Source organism: Pseudophryne corroboree, chromosome 8 (assembly GCF_028390025.1).
Source record: "Pseudophryne corroboree isolate aPseCor3 chromosome 8, aPseCor3.hap2, whole genome shotgun sequence".
Taxonomy (NCBI): Eukaryota; Metazoa; Chordata; class Amphibia; order Anura; family Myobatrachidae; genus Pseudophryne; species Pseudophryne corroboree.
In genome coordinates, this window is record NC_086451.1 from 484,450,081 (window position 1) to 484,466,110 (window position 16,030).

Consider the following 16,030-nt stretch of genomic DNA (forward strand, 5'->3'; position numbering starts at 1 on the left):
AACCTCTTAAGACTTGCATCCATGGTTAGAAGGATCCAGTCCTGAACTCCGAACCTTCGGCCCTACAGAAGGTGTGGTAGTTGTAGCCACCAGAGGAGCGAAATCCTGGCTTTCGCTGACAGACGTATCCTCTGGTGCATGTGTAGGTGAGATCCCGACCACTGGTCCAAGAGATCCAGTTGAAAGGATCGAGTATGAAACCTTCCGTACTGCAGAGCCTCGTAGGAGGCAACCATCTTCCACAGAAGGAAGATGCACTGATGAACCGATACCCGGGCAGGCTTCAAGATATCCCGTACCATAGTTTGAATCACCAACGCTTTATCCACTGGTAGAAACACCCTCTGCACCTCCGTGTCGAGGATCATACCCAGGAAAGACAGCCTCCTTGTCGGCTCCAGATGAGACTTTGGAAGGTTCAGGATCCAACCGTGCTCTCTGAGCAGATGCGTCGTGAGAGCAATGGATCTTAACAACTTCTCCCTGGACGATGCCTTGATCAACAGATCGTCCAGATATGGAATTATGTTCACCCCCTGCTTGCGGAGGAGAACCATCATCTCTGCCATCACCTTGTTGAAGACCCTCGGTGCCGTGGAGAGACCGAACGGCAGTGCCTGAAACTGACAGTGATCGTCTAACAGTGCAAACCTGAGCTAGGCCTGATGCGGCGACCAAATGGGGATGTGGAGGTACGCATCCTTGATGTCCAGGGACACCAGGAACTTCCCCTCCATCAGTCCTGAAATAACCGCTCTCAGAGACTCCATCTTGAATTTGAAGTCCCTTAGATAAGGGTTCAAAGATTTCAAGTTCAGAATTGGCCTTACCGAACCATCCGGCTTCGGTACCACAAAAAGGTTCGAATAGTAACCTTTGTTCAACTGATGAGGTGGAACTGGAACAATGACCTTGGACACTACCAATTTTCGGATAGCGTCCAGTAGAATAGCTCTGTCTGCCAGCAAAGCTGGCAAGCCTGATTTGAAGAATCGGTGAGGTGGGAGAGTTTGAAACTCCAGCCTGGACCCCCTAGACACAATATCCTGTATCCAGGGGTCCAGGCCAGACGACACCCAGACGTGGCTGAAATACTGGAGTCTTGCTCCCACCTGACCTACCTCCAGGCTGTGCGGTCCACCGTCATGCTGAGGACTTTGAGGTACCAGAAGCAGGCTTCTGGTCCTGGGAACCTGCGGGAGCAGGCTTTTTGGATTTGGCACGACCACCTCTAAAGAAGGTGTGAGAGGGCTTGTTCTTTCTAGGCCTAGCGGGCCGAAAGGACTGTGACGTGTTGGGAGTAAAAGGCTTCTTCGTAGCCGGTGCAGCTGAGGGGAGAAAAGGAGACTTACCCGCGGTAGCCGTGGCAATCCACGCATCCAGCGCCTCCCCAAACAGAGCCTGACTTGTATAGGGTAGGCTCTCCACACTTTTACTGGATTCCGGGTCCGCAGACCATTGGCGGAGACCCCTGCGAACTGAGACGGACATGGAGGAGATCCCCGCAGCCATGGAACCCAGATCTTTCATGGATTCTACCAGGAACCCTGCAGAATCCTGTATGTTACATAAAAACAAATCAACGTCACCTTTATCCATCGTAGTCAAGTCCTCCTGCAGAGTGATTGACCACTTGGCTATAGCTTTAGAAATCCATGCACAGGTAATAGTAGGCCACAATATAGCCCCTGAAGCCGTGTATATGGATTTGAGCGTAGCATCCACCTTGCGATCTGCCGGGTCCTTCAACGCAGTAGATCCCGGGACTGGTAAGACCACCTGTTTTGACAGCCTGGAGACAGAGGCGTCAACTATAGGCGGGGACTCCCATTTTTTTTCTATCGTCTTCCAGAAAGGGAAAAGCAACCAGAACCCTTTTAGGGATCTGGAATTTTTTCCCCGGGTTTTCCCAGGCTTTTTCAAATATGCCATTTAATTCCTTAGATGCCGGGAAGGTGAGGGAGGGCTTTCTTACTGTCTGTGAAAAAGTCCTCCTCCACCTGCTCAGAAGGTGTGTCAGAAATATGTAACACATCCCGCATGGCCTTAATCATCAACTGCACCCCCTTAGCAAGTGATGCCGTCCCCCTCGACACATCCCCATCACCGTCTGCTGTGTCAGATTTGGTATCCGTGTCATCCTGCATAATTTGGACAAGAGCACATTTGTGAGAATGTACCGCAGGGGACCCCGAGTGAGCAGTATCGGACCATACTGCCGTAGTGGATTGCAATACCTGAGTCGCATGCTCAGTCCTAGCAACCCTTTCAGAAATCTGAGAAATAGTCCCCCTAAGAGAGGCTAATCACTCCGGTTCTCTAGCTGGGATCTGCGCTACAACAGTGCAATCCTGATTACATGGGATGGGATCTTCCTGAGAAGATATATCCTCTGCAGCATATGAGACAGAGTCTCTAGACATGGTTGCTTGCACACCCCACACACACACAGGGTACAGGGCAGACAGAGTTTCCCCCCCAAGAATGGCAGAGAGACACAGAGATTGGAGCCAACCCACACACAGCGCTATATAGGTATAGGGAGACCCTTAATCAGCGCTGACTGTGTCCCTTAATAGGTGACACAGTCTTACACAGCCTCCCCTCCCTTCTACAACCTCCTGGTACCGTACAGATAGCTGGAGGTGCTCTGGAGGGACTGCTCTTCCACTGGCAGCGTGTCTGCAGGCAGGAAAATGGCGCTGAACGCTGCTGGGTCCACTCTGAAGAGAAGCTCCGTCCTCTTAATGGCACTGTCTTCCCGCTCTTCCAAGATTATACTGGCCTGAGGATTTTGTGCTGGCTGTGATCCGCAGACCCGATAGGCTTACTGGTCAGTGTAGGGTTAAGGCGCCGGCTCAGGACGCCCCTCACAGCGCCGCACCTAAGTACCGCTGAGCCCCCGGAGCGCAGTTAGTACTGCACTTTACCCTGTAGCCGCCATCTTCACACCGGACCCCGCTTGCTAGGGGGGTCGGTGACTCACTCGCCACAAACTTCAGCTCTGCAAGGGGGTGGCGGCATGCTGCTGGGGTGAGCGTTCCCCTGCGGCGGGGAGCGATCTATCCCCTCTGGAGCTCAGTGTCCAGTCAGCAGAGACAGTGGCTCAGACCCTGCAGGGCGGACACTGCTCCCCCCCCCCTCAGTCCCTCGCTGCAGGGAGGCTGTTGCCAGCAGCCTCCTGTAAAAAAATAAACTCTAAAATAAACTTTTACTAAGAAAGCTCTGTAGAGCTCCCCTAGTTGTGACCGACTCCTCCGGGCACATTTTCTAAACTGAGTCTGGTAGGAGGGGCATAGAGGGAGGAGCCAGCCCACACTCTCAATCTCTTAAAGTGCCAATGGCTCCTAGTGGACCCGTCTATACCCCATGGTACTAATGTGGACCCCAGCATCATCTAGGACGGTGTTTCCCAACCGCGGTCCTCAAGGCACACTAACAGTCATGGTTTTAGTGATATCCAGGCTTGAACACAGGTGACTTAATTAGTACCTCAGTTAGTTTGATTTAACCATCTGTGCTGAAGCCTGGATATCAGTAAAACCTGCACTGTTGGTGTGCCTTGAGGACCGCGGTTGGGAATGCCTGCTCTAGGATGTAAGAGAAAATAATAATAAAAACTGTGAGCCACAGTCTACCCCAGGGGTCACCTTTCCTGCTCCCGGAGCTCATCACACAATGGGGCAGATGTATTCAGCCTGGAGAAGTGATAAAGCAGTGATAAGTGGAAAGTGATAATGCACCAGCCAATCACCTCCTAACTGTCAATTTACATATTGGAGCTGATTGGCTGGTGCATTACATATTGGAGCTGATTGGCTGGTGCATTACATATTGGAGCTGATTGGCTGGTGCATCACATATTAGAGCTGATTGGCTGGTGCATTACATATTGGAGCTGATTGGCTGGTGCATTACATATTGGAGCTGATTGGCTGGTGCATTATATCATTTTATTTTCATAAATATGTTTTTTTCACTGATTCTGAAGAAATATGAACAGAGAATTGACGGTGTATAATTTCATAATAATAAGATCATGACAATACATAAATGACACATAGGATGGTATTCAATTCTTTTCACCCCCTTCCACACCCATTCTGTTTCTGCTGAGGGGCGTGGTGTAATCAATTCAGCTCGCTAACCCTGCGATAGCGAGGCACCCAACACATTACGCAGCTAAACCTGATTACCATGGGCGCGGTATGTGCAATAACGGGGATCACTGTAGAAAGGAGATTGGGTGTGATATATCATTTGAATACCGCCCATACAGTGTCCTGCAGAGATATTGAACAAATAATAAGTGTAGAAAAACAACCAAAAAATAATATATATGTTGACCACCTATGTAGTTAAAAAATTAAAGATACAAAAGAGAATTCAAAAACATAAAGTGGGGAGAATACCCTTATTCCCCAGTAGGGATTTAGGAGGGTCATTATCAACAAGTCGCAGTGAATACCACGAGGTGGAGGATGGGCAGCCGTGGGAATATAGCTATGTAACTTCACAGATTGTAAAATATTAGTAACCCTAGATTCTGTGGCCAAAGATGCCTCCAGCCAATCCATCCTTAACAAGGGAAATTATTTTTCCATAAAGAGAGAGAAAGGAGGCGCTCCTGGCTGAATCCATACCTGTAGTATGGTCTTTTCAGCGGCTGCACTGAGGGTGAGTAGGAACTTCCAACTCCCAAGCAACACTCGCTGGCCCTGAGATCTCCAGTATAGCCTATTCAGGAGAAAAGGGTAGAACATTGACCAAATGCTCTAGAGCAAAGTGTCAGACCTAAAGCCAAAAGGCTCTAACTAGGGTGCAAGACCATAAACAGTGATAAAGATCTGCATTATCCTCACTAAGGACATCTGTGGGAAGAAGAAGAACCCATCACAAAGCCATAATGCGACTAATGTATGTTCTATGATATATACGTTATGGTAAGAAGTGAACTTACTGTTGAGATAACGGTATTTCTCCTAAGTCCACAGTATCCAGAGTATAACATTGGGATATGATGATGCGATAGCGGATTTGCACCAAACGGTCAAAACTTTTCGGCCTCCCAGCATGCAACGGGCCCATCCATATATCCCCGCCTCCTGGCTCAGGCAAATCAGTTGTTTTTCCAGAGCTCAAGGCAAGAGCATCATAGAGAGCCCTAATCAGGCGAGAACACACATGCACACCCTTCCGTACAAGAGGTAAGAGGTTAGTGAGTAAAAGGATCCTCAAATCAGGTGCGTCAGGGAGAGATCCCTGTGGATACTGTGGACTTAGGAGAAATACAGTTATCAACAGTAAGTTCTTAACATAACGTATATTTCTCCGGCAGGGTCCACAGGTTATCCACAGGATAACATTGGGATGTTCCAAAGCAATTTAGTGGTGGGGACGCTCCTGATTGGACAGGAGAATTCTTCGCCCAAATTCAGCAACCTGAGAGGCAAAGGTATCAACGGCATAATGTCTAATGAATGTGTTAATGGAAGACCATGTGGCTGCCTTACATATCTGTTCTGCTGAAGCACCACGTTGTGCTGCCCATGATGGACCTACCTTACGAGTAGAGTGAGCAGAGACATTACCCGGAACAGGGAGATCAGCTTGAGAATATGCTTCTGACATCGTTATCCGAAGCCACCTCGCCAGTGTCTGCTTATCAGCAGACCATCCTCTCTTGTGAAATCCGTAGGGAAAGAAGAGAGAATCTGTCTTTCTGATGGCACTGGTACGATCTACGTAGAGCCTTAAGGCACGGACTACGTCCAACGATGCATCTCATGCAGAAAGGTCCGGCCCCTGGAAGGCCGGGACTACAATTTCTTTGTTAAGGTGGAATTTAGATACCACCTTAGGAAGATACCCAGATTTAGTTCTGAGAACTACTCTATCTGGATAAAAAATCAGAAATGGACGATGACATAACAATGCCCCTAAATCTGAAACTATTCTAGATGAAGCCATGGCCAATAGAAAGAGAACTTTAGCTGTCAACCATTTAAGATCCACTTTTTTAAGTGGTTCAAATGGGGCAACCTGAAGGGCATTTGGGACTAAACTTAAATCCCAAGGCACTGTGGGAGGAACAAGAGAGGTTGAATGCGCAGCATTCCCTGGAAAAAAAGTGCGCACATCCTGTGGGTTAGCAATTTTCTTTTGGAACCATACAGTCAATGCTGACACATGAACTCTCAAGGAAGCCACCCTTAAACCTTTATCCATTGCTGCCTGAAGGAATGCTAGGAACCCTGGAAACTCTGAAAAGACCTAGGGTCAAATTTCCTTTCACTGCACCATTGAATATAGGCTTGCCATATTCGGTGATAAATGCGAGCTGAGGAAGGTTTCCTTGCTCTGAGCATTGTTTGAATTACCTGTTGACTTCAGGATGGAAGTCTTAAGAGCCACGCCGTCAAAGACAGTCGATCCAGGTTTCTGTGATAACAAGGACCTTAACACAGTAGATCTGGACGTTGAGGGAGTAGGAATGGAGCATCCAACGACATCCTCTGCAGATCTGTGTACCAATGTCTTCTGGGCCAAGCCAGATCTATTAGTATCACGGCACCCCTTCCTTGTTTACCTTTCTCACCACCATGGGTAATAAGGCGATTGTTGGAAACACATAAGCCAGATGAAAGTCCCATCTCACCGCTCTGGGATCCTTTGTTCTTGACCCATACTCAAGAAATGTGTTGTTCTGACGGGACCCCATGAGATCTATCTCTGGCACCCCCATCTGTCAACCAGGGTCTGGAGCACCTCGGGGTATAGAGCCCATTCGTTTGCATGAATGGCGTGTCGACTGAGAAAATCCGCTTCCCAGTTTAGGACTCCCGGAACGAACACTGCGGACAAGGCTGGAGGATGAAGTTCTGCCCACTTTAACGTGGGACTTACCTCCTTCATTGCTTTTTTGCTGCAAGTTCATCCCTGATGGTTGAGATACTCTACTGCCGTCGCATTGTCCGAGCGGATCTGAACTGGTTTCCCCTGAAGGATGTCCTTTGCCTGAATCAGTGCCATGTATATGGCCCGGAGTTCCAATATATTTATTGGCAGGCAACTTTCTTCCTTGGTCCACTGCCCCTGGAAACAAATCCTTCCTGACACCACTCCCCAGCCCTGAAGGCTGGCATCTGTCGTCAGAATTTCCCAATCTGATATCAAAAAGGGGCTCCCTTTGTTCAGATGGGATGTCTGTAGCCACCAGGCTAATGACCTCCTTACTTCCATCGTAAGGACCAGAGTCTGCGTTTTTATTGTTTGATGAAAACCATTCCATTTGATAAGGATCAGATGCTGCAGAGGCCTCGAATGGAACTGAGCATACTCCACCATGTCGAATGTTGACACCATCAATCCCATCATTCGCATTGCTGCGTGAATGGATACCCTTCGACCGTGTAGCAGATCCTGAATCCTTGACTGAACTTTGAATATTTTGTTCAGAGGTAAAGTTACTACCCTGAAGACTCAAATCCAATATAGCCCCCAAGTGAGTCATCAACTGTGACGGAAAGAGAGACGATTTCACCCAATTTATGAGCCATCCGTGCTTCTGCAGACACGCCATTATCTGTTGCAGATGACACAGAAGCAATTCCTGGGATTGTGCCAGGATTAAAAGATCGTCGAGGTAGGGAAAAATTCTTATTCCCTGCTGGCAGAGATAACCTGCCATTACCACCATAATCTTGGTAAATACTCTGGAGGCTGTGGCCAATCCAAATCGAAGGGCCTGGAACTGAAAATGTTGTTGGAAGATAGCGAACCTGAGATAGCACTGATGAGACAGAGCTATAGGAACTTGTATGTAAGCATCCTGGATATCAAGGGCTACCATAAAATCCCCTGGCTCCATGGCCAAAATGATGGAATGTAAAGTCTCCATATGAAACCGAGGCACCCAAATGTACTTGTTCAGCACTTTTAAATTGAGTATGGGCCGGAACGACCCATTTGGCTTCTGGACTAGAAACAGGTTGGAGTAGAAACCCTGTCCTCGTTGTGCAGGAGGAACAGGAATAATGACTCCTGACTGAAGCAATTTCTGAACTGCCTCTTGCAAAGCCCTGGCCTTTGTTACTACTAAGGATGGGCTGGTACAAAAAAAACCTTTGAGGATGGCTTTTCTTGAAAGCAAATACATAACCAAGAGATACCACTTCTTGCACCCAGGCATCTGTGGTAGACTGCTGCCAGATCTGTGCAAATTGAAGAAGTCGGCCTTCCACCCTGGGGTCCCCCAGGTGGAGGCCCGCACCATCAGGCTGATGGCTTATCTTCTGTTTTAGAAGCCGGTCCTCTGGTAGCCCAATGCTTTTTAGTCTTACCAGACTTCTTGTATTGGGACTGTTTGCCATCACCTTTTCCTTTTGCTTTTCCTTGATACTGAAAGGGCCGAAAAAGTTGGAATTTTAGGCTTGAGTTTGTATGTGGAAGGAAACTTTACTTTTTTGGAGTCTGATTCTGACTCCAAAATACTGTTAATTCTTTACCAAAAAGAATATCTCCAGAAATAGGTAAAGACTCCAAAACCTTTCTGGATTCTGAATCAGCTTTCCATGTACAGTACGTAGCCAAACTGCTCTGCGAGAAGCTATTGTTGAAGCTGATGCCTGAGAGGCAATTGTACCCATATCCAATGCTGCTTCTTCCAGGAACATTGCAGCCTGTTTTATATGAGCTATATGGAATTTTTGCTCTCTAGATGCGATTGAAAGATCCCCTTCCAATGCATCAGCCCAGACAGCCACTGCTTTTGCCATCCAGGCTGAAGTCATGGCTGGTGTTATGACTGCCCCAGACAAGGAAAAAATGTTTTTTTTTTAGAAAACCATCAACTCCCCTATCTGTGACATCATTTAATGAAGTTGAAGGCAGAGGTAATGTAGATTTTCACACTAATTGAATGACATGCGTATCCATCTCTCTCTTTAAACAGTCCCCAGCCGGAAGAGGATAACTGGAATTCCATTTCCTTGGAATTCTAAATTTCTTACTGGGCATAGCCCAAGCCTCTTCCATAATTTACGTCAGGTGTTCTGACACAGGAAACTCAGTCTTAACTGTTTTGGGACATTTAAACACAGGTGCCTTGGATTTGAACACAGGCTCTGCTGATTCTTCTAAGGATAGAATGGCTCTCATCGCATTAATTAACTCAGATATGTCCACTGAGCTGAGACCTTCCTCCTCATCTTCGTATGGAGAACCGGAGTGTAATGAGTCTTCATCCTCCTCCGATGTATCCGCATCTGAAACGTGTAGATTGTGAAGATGTTGTTTCATGTCTATGTGATTTACTTACCACTGGCCTTTCAGCCTGTTTTTGTTGAGAGGCTGCTGCTTCACCTGCTGGAAGTGATAAACCACAGGTGGAATGCTGCATTTAAGGGTTAACAGTGTAACCTATCCCTGATACAGAAGTTGGAATTATCCGCTCAGCTATATTGGATAATGTCTTTGCAAACGTAGTCCATGGGGGTTCTTGCACCTGTGTCTGCCTTGGATTTTTCAAGAGACCTTGGTGAAAGCTAAACCACTTTGCACACAAACCATCCTGAACCAGATCCTGAGAGGTTAACACAGCTTTGCAAGACAAACATGATATGAGTGTTGGTGTTGCTGTGAGTGTATTTTCCTCACACTTACCACTCTTAGACATGATAAATAATCACACACTTGAACAGTGTGCCACACAATTTGTGACTGTAATCACTTCAAATTTTGTTAAAGCTACATACAATCCGACCCTACCCTGCTTTGCACCAGCATTGAGGATCGGAATAGACAGAAAAAACTGACAGATGTCAAAGTCAGAAAAATATCACGCTGCACATTGCCATATATTCACCTCATGCGCGTGCCTGCTGCACGTGCACATTCTCTCCCGTGCGTGCGGATACTCGCAGCCGCGTGATGGCGCCTCGGCCATGCGCTCGAGCGCGTGGTATGTGCATTTACGGTAGAGTTTGTGTGCGTCTAGCGGGCGACTCAATCATTAAATAATAACACCACATAGTATGTTTTATAGATAATGTTCCCCTTAGTGATAACTGTAAGTTTATTTAATGTGACTTGTTCACGGACTTGGGAATCCCTCTTTGTATGGTACGAAGGGTCAGACAGGGTTTGAACAGCTGTGTCTGGTACCTAACTAAAGAACATTTTAATAGCTACAATCCGGTGCTGGTTAGGTAAAGATTAATCGCTCCTGCGTATAGTTATGGCCATTAGATTCTGGACATTTCATATATTTGCGATTCATTATCCATGCGGCGGGAATCCGGAGATTCCCTCCCACCTGAGCTGTTTGAAATAGTCACAGCCCACCTGTTCAAACTAACCTATGACCTTTTGATATGATGCGAGGAGACATTCCTGTGTCCAATGAACAATGAGATTGTAGGTCCCTTTGTAGTATACTGTACTCAGTGTATATAAGATCAGCCAGCCTGGGCAGCTCACCCACTCTCCACAAACGGTTTTCATATTGACTAACTCGGAGCTGGTACCAGGCTGCGCTGCGATCATTCCCAGTGTGTGTAAGTAATTCTGTGATTATCTCGCTCTTTGTTTGTATTGGCCACATTCTCTCTCTCTCTGTTTAGTTTAAGATTGTAACGTTATTGTATATTTCTGTCTAGATATTGTTAGAATTATATGTTAGCTTGTAGTGTATGACTTGTAAACTGTTTTACCCCTTTTCGATATAACTAAAAGCTTGTTAGTAAAGGTGTTGGATCCTTAGCACGGTATCGTGTGTTCATTACATTGCAGAGGGTAATAGGAGCATCTCGATCGCTCAAACAGCTTTAGCAATAACAAAGTTAAGCAGCGTTATATCGCTACAGTGTCTCAGTACAAGGTTTACAGTATAAGAGTAGTCTTTCTGTGTGTTACATTCAAGGTTTACTGATTATCATCTTGTGAGCGTCTGCGCCGCTCGTGATCTCCTCGTGGTCTCGAGCGTCCGCTACGCTGGTAGCGTAGCATTACGGTAGTCGCTCGCCTATAGCGTGCTCGACACCACGCATTAAGCTGTGAGCGAGCGTGCCGCATGTGCGTCTCGATCACGGCCGAGCGTATGCTACGCTAAGTGCGTACCCTTACGGTACCCCATACGCTAATTGCGTACTGTGTCTCTTACCCATTATTGTGAAGGTTATAAGGTAATCTAAATCAGCATTATAAATTGGCGGCTCGTCCGTCCTCCACATATCCGCACTAGCGAAAACAAACGTTATCTGTCAGCAAGGGCGGGAAGGCAGTATCCCTTCGTATCAGGATACAGTGGTGCTGGCTAGATAAGCGTCTGTTTCGCTAGGTTGAAGGAGTGCTGGTGGGATCCGGAACCGGAGGTAAGAACAATACGCTATTGTCTTTTTAAACCTGTTTATTTCTGTTTTGCGTACACACGCACGCACACAACTGTATCTCTTTTCATTTGTGTATTTTCACATATCACCTTCCTGTTTGCCATTTCACAATTGATAACGTGCTGAGAAAGATTTGTTGCTATTGGTAGTTAAAAGTAATATTAATACGTAAGGAAGTAATTTGTAAAACACGCACACGGCTTGCCTAAAATACAAGGAAGTTCTGTGTGGTGTTCAGTAGATGATTACAGTTAAAGGTCATTTACATTGATAAACGTGTTAGTTGTGTTACTGTGGACATACCTGGCTTACGTACACGTGTCTCTAACAAGAGGCCGAACGAGTGTACGCGACGCAAGGGTCGACGCACGGAGCGTATATTACGCAACGGAGCGTCTGGGTACGCCCACATAATGCAAATCACACGATAGTATTATTTTAAATAGGCGAAAAGGAGGCAACGCGATAATAGCGCAAGTCAATTTCAGTGTCCAAAATTTTAAGCTAATAGATCCTTCTCTAATTTGCAACTCATCTGGACTAAACTGTGTTACTGAATGAAAGGGATTTCTGCGCAGAAACGAAAGTAAAGTGTATATGAGGTGAAAGAGTGTGTATATATATATATATATAAGTTTCTAATTTTTTGGGGTTTGAACCAAGGAAATCATCGAGTTCTCGTGAAGGTACATACGTGTAAGTGACTGCATGGTGGCTTGGGAGGCATCCCTTGTTAAACATTTAAAAAAGAGCATTAGAGTATAGCAGACCAGGAGGTCTACTGTAGCACAGACCAGGAGGTCCAGACAGACCAGGAGGTCCAGGTACAGCAGACTAAGAAGTCCGCTATAGATAAAGAGTAAAGGAGCACAACACCAGGAAGGGTTGGTGCGGTACCCATATAGGCCATTAAGCTCAGGCTGAAGGAATTCGCAGCCACAATTTTCGATTCCACTGGTCGCTCCGCACATAAGATTAGTTGCTTATGTGCAGAACGATTGTACCGCACGTAATTGTGTGCATTAGTTAGTAACTTGACCCAGTACCATTTGCGTACGCAGAGGGGTCATAAACGCTATTTGTACATTCTAACGTGATTTGTGTAATTTTTTTTATTTTAAGGGAAGTTCGCTAGTCACTTGGGAACTATCCAACAACCAATAGTTACTGGAAAGGGTTAAGTGCTCTTCGGATCACACACATGTTCCAGTAAATAGAGGTTCAGGTCGCAGGGGCCCTAGGTTGAGTACGCCAGCGCTAAAGCAGTGTGTGGGCGTATTGGTCGACGTGGGCGAGTGAGTGGAGTACTCGGTAAACTCCGCCGCCGGCCTACCCAGGACATCTTGGTTTTTGTAAGGGTTCGCTGAAGACCCTGATTTGAAGGTCAGAGGTAGTGAAAGCAACACCTGCAAAGATGGGGGCCAGTTCAGGTAGGGGGCGATCAACCTCGGTTCGGGTTGACTTAGTAAACCGACCAATCGGGTCGGCAAGGTATGTAATGTGTGAGAAATACGGATCACACACAGAGGTTTTGTGCGATGAATGGGAAAGAATGACTGTGCACGATGGGGAAAAGTTCCCACGGGTAGGCAGTTTTAGCCCAGATGTGTTGCAAAATCTAAGGAGAAGGATATGTCTCATTAAATCTGCAAAGAGACGGATCAAACATTATGACTATTTACAGTTATGGCAGCAGGAGGGTGAAATACAGAGAGGATTGGCTCAGGCGGCTGGATCTAACCCTATCAAGAAACTGATAGCCACGGCACCACCGCCACCATACATAACGGGAGAGCAGGTGGTCACAGAGAATGGCACACTGGTGAATGATAAACATGCACTTAGTAACTGTATAACTGTTAAGAATAATGTGACTAAGATTATTGATGCAAATACTAATCCGTGCAAGCTGTACCCTGTTTTAAACTTTCCCCAGGAGTGTGATCAAGAGGATGAGCCAACAACAATATCGGCACTCTCTCTAGCAGCCACCATAGCAGAAACAACAGTGGGCACGGCCCAACCCGTAAGATTAGCGTCAAAGCCCCCTAGCGGAGGGACAGGTGAGGTCGTATCATCTGGTAAGTACGGCACCATACACTATGCTGAAACCATTTCACCACATATTGTAGAATCTACTCAGAAGGATGTTATTGGACTTAATCCCGTTAGGGTAATAGCAGTGCCAAATGGGAAAACTGACACTTCAGGAGTCACTCCTGTCAGAAACATCGCCATGCACTGCCCCTTTTCCCGAATGGAATTAAGAACAATGGTGTCTGAATTCTCTGATCCTAGGAAAGATCTAGCTGCTAGTCAGAAATACATTAGAGATCTAGGAAATACTGTGGAGCCCAATAACAAAGACTGGCAGATATTGCTGAGGGCATGTTTACCCTCCAATGTCGACTCAGCAAGATTTTTAGCTGACTGTAAATTAGATGAAGATGTACCCCTTACGGATGTGTACAACCAAGATAATGTAAAGAGAATAAATTTACAGTTAAAAGAGTATTTTCCAGCTGTTGCCAAATGGAATTAATTTTTTTCCATCAAACAAAAAGAGGGAGAAACAGCTGCTGATTACTTTCATCGGGCACTACAGGAAATGGCTAAGTATACAGGCATAGAAGACATTAAGACAAATGTAAATCATAGAGCAGTAGCAGTATCTGTGTTAATGGAAGGTTTAAAAGAAGTATTAAGGACAAGGGTACAGACCACCCAACCATGGGGTATATTTACTAACATTCGTAATTTTCGGAAAAAGGTCAAAGTTCAATCACGAATGACATCGAAAGTGTAAAACTGCAACTTTTTGAATTTATTACGCCTAATTTACTAAGCTGTCGTATTCGGATTTTTCATTTGTTCCGATGTCGATGTCATTCGTGTTTTTTTCCCGTTTTTTACGGCAGTGATTAGCAAAACACTGCCGACTTTATCACAATGAATCTCGGCCGGATCTGTGTGATCCGTGCTGGGGTTCATTTTTTTTATTTATTTTTTTAAATAAACACTGTAAAACTTAAAAAAAAATTGCGTGGGGTCCCCCCTCCTAAGCATAACCAGCCTCGGGCTCTTTGAGCCGATCCTGGTTGCAGAAATATGGGGAAAAAAATAATGACATGGGTTCCCCCATATTTAAGCAACCAGCATCGGGCTCTGCGCCTGGTCCTGGTTCCAAAAATACGGGGGACAAAAAGCGTAGGGGTCCCCCGTATTTTTAAAACCAGCACCGGGCTTCACTAGCTGGACAGATAATGCCACAGCCGGGGGTCACTTTTATATAGTGCCCTGCGGCCGTGGCATCAAAAATCCAACTAGTCACCCCTGGCCGGGGTACCCTGGGGGAGTGGGGATCCCTTCAATCAAGGGGTCCCCCCCCAGCCACCCAAGGGCCAGGGGTGAAGCCCGAGGCTGTCCCCCCCCATCCAATTGGCTGCGGATGGGGGGCTGATAGCCTTTTGTGAAAATGAAAAGATATTGTTTTTAGTAGCAGTACTACAAGGCCCAGCAAGCCTCCCCCGCATGCTGGTATTTGGAGAACCACAAGTACCAGCATGCGGCGGAAAAACGGGCCAGCTGGTACCTGTAGTACTACTACTAAAAAAATAACCATAAAAAGACAAGACACACACACCTTGAAAGTAAAGATTTATTACATACATCCACACAAACATACATACATACTTACCTTATGTTCACACGAGGGTCGGTCCTCTTCTCCAGTAGAATCCAAGGGGTACCTGTTGAATAAATTATACTCACCAGCTCCAGGGTCCCAGGCTCCTCGTAGCATCCATTTGTAATCCACGTACTTGAATAAAATAAAAAAACGGACAACCGAGCCACGCACTGAAAGGGGACCCATGTTTGCACTAGAGATGAGCGGGTTCGGTTCCTCGGAAACCGAACCCGCCCGAACTTCAGGTTTTTTTACACGGGTCCGAGCGACTCGGATCTTCCCGCCTTGCTCGGTTAACCCGAGCGCGCCCGAACGTCATCATCCCGCTGTTGGATTCTCGCGAGGCTCGGATTCTATCGCGAGACTCGGATTCTATATAAGGAGCCGCGTGTCGCCGCCATTTTCACACGTGCATTGAGATTGATAGGGAGAGGACGTGGCTGGCGTCCTCTCCGTTTATAGAGAGTGAGACTAGAGTAGAGAGAGACACAGTATTATTTACTTTAGTAATTTTGGGGAGCATTAGGAGGAGTACTACTACTTGCTGAAGTGATAGTGTGACTGTATATCTGACTTGTGGGGGAGACAGTGGGGAGCAGTTAGAGTCTGAGAGCAGGAGTACATATTTTAACGTACAGTGCACACTTTTGCTGGCACTCTGCTGCCAGAGTGCCACACTGCCATTGTGACCACACTGACCACCAGTATATATTGTGATTGTCTGCTTAGGAGTACTACTTGCAAGTTGCTGATAGTGTGACCAGTGACCTGACCACCAGTTTAATTAATCACCACCAGTTTAATATATATATATAATTGTATATAATATATATATAATTGTATATGTATACCACCTACCCGTGTTTTTTTTTTTTTCTGTCCGGCTGCAGTACTAGTGATATTATATATATATATAAATTTCATCTCATTATCATCCAGTCTATATTAGCAG